Source organism: Panthera leo, chromosome C1 (assembly GCF_018350215.1).
Source record: "Panthera leo isolate Ple1 chromosome C1, P.leo_Ple1_pat1.1, whole genome shotgun sequence".
NCBI lineage: Eukaryota > Metazoa > Chordata > Mammalia > Carnivora > Felidae > Panthera > Panthera leo.
The window spans coordinates 63,810,955-63,812,737 of NC_056686.1; the positions used below are offsets into that span (position 1 = coordinate 63,810,955).

Consider the following 1,783-nt stretch of genomic DNA (forward strand, 5'->3'; position numbering starts at 1 on the left):
CTTTTGAAAGAGGAACCCCTAGTCCCACTAGCTCATTGTCCAAACAATGAAGGTGAGCTTCCAGTGCCATTTTTGGACAATTCTGATCATTACAACCACAACCTAAAAGTTATTTTATAGAGAATGAGTCAGCCTTGGTGATAACTGGATTGGCGGGGCAGGGAAGGGTATGAAACACAGAAAGAGGATCCAAGAATGACTCTGAGGTTTACACCTCGGCTTGGTTAACACCTTGACTCTTGAGGTATACATATGGAGTAGATGGCGATTTCATTACCTGAGATAAAGGACACAGGAGAAGAGAAGGCATTATGGGGAGGAGGGAGATGATACAATTGTGTTAGGATCTACTGAGTTTGAGATATCTACGATACATTCATTTGAAAGAAACAGAGACTAGGGAATATTGATTTAAAAGTTAGATGTGCTGGTTATACTGGAAGCATGGGAGGTGAATGACAATGACATTGTTCTGTGTAGACTGGGAAAAGAAGGGAAGGGAATTGTAACATTTAAAGAACAGTTCAGTGCAGCACATCATTTGTTGAGTGGGGACAAGGCTGGGGGCAGGAAGAGAGAAAACATATTTTTGAAGCCCAAAAGCTATCAACAGAATGAACAATTCAGACAATGTGAGAATTTTTAGGCAAGTAGTAAAAGCACATTTTGGCATCTTTGAGAAGTGGCTGAGTTTTTAAAAAAAATGGTGACTTTTTTTCCAGGAAGTTTGCTGGTGAAGAGGAAAGGAAGAGGGGGATGGATAGATGGACAGGGCATCCAAAGGGAACCACAGGAGAGAGCAGTATTACTTATAGAATTTCACTATAAAATTGCAGTAAGGAACTACTTAAGAGGCATTGCATTGACATTATATAACATGTAGGAGACAGCCTGGGTCATGCATGTTTACTGACCCCAAGTTTTTCTTTAATGAAAATTATTTTTTTATTTTCAAATAAATTTTCATTTTTTCATTTTCTGGTTTAAAGAGATTTTATCTTAAGCATAAAGTGGATCTGAAAAATAGTTTCTCAATATCTTTCTGTCACTCACCCTGCCTTCACTTTCAGCCTCTCTGAATCAGACCTGCCCTCAATTCCCAAGACCATGGTAATCCATTCAAAATAAAATTCTAGGGGTGCCTGGTGGTTCAGTTGGTTAAGCATATGACTCTTGATTTCAGCTGACGTCATGATCTCAAGGTTTGTGAGTTCAAGCCCCAGAGAGGCTCTGCACTGATGCACAGAGGCTGCTTAGGATTCTCTCTCTCTCTCTCTCTCTCTCTCTCTCTGACCCTCTGCTGCTTGCGCTCTCCCTCCATCTCCCTCTCTTTCTCTCTCTCTTAAAACAAATAAAAACACTTTAACATTTTTAATTAGCAATAATCGCGCCTCGGATAAACCTCACTGGCTACAATACTGCCACTGCGCAAAGCTAACATTTTAACATTTTTAAATAAATAGGGGCATCTGGGTGGTTCAGTCGGTTGAGCATCCAACTTCAGCTTAGGTCATGATCTCAGTCCCACATCGGGCTCTGTGCTGGCAGCTCAGAGCCTGGATCCTGCTTCAGATTCCATGTCTCCCTCTCTCTTTCTGCCCCCCCTTTCTCTCTCTCTCTCAAAAATAAATACATTATTTTTTTTAATTTTAAATAAATAAAAATAAAATTTCAGGCACACAACTCACCTGCTCAAGTTTTTTATGATCTGGTCCTTGCCCAAACTCCAATTTCCATTTAGTACATATTCATTACGGACTTTTATGTGCAGTCTTATGTGGGA

The 1,783-nt window shown here is 40.2% G+C and overlaps 1 pseudogene; it reads right to left on the reverse strand.

Moving 5' to 3' along the window:
- Window positions 1-1,325: 1,325 nt before the first annotated feature.
- LOC122228883 lies at window positions 1,326-1,436 on the reverse strand (annotated as a pseudogene).
- Between the last annotated feature and the right edge of the window lie 347 nt (window positions 1,437-1,783).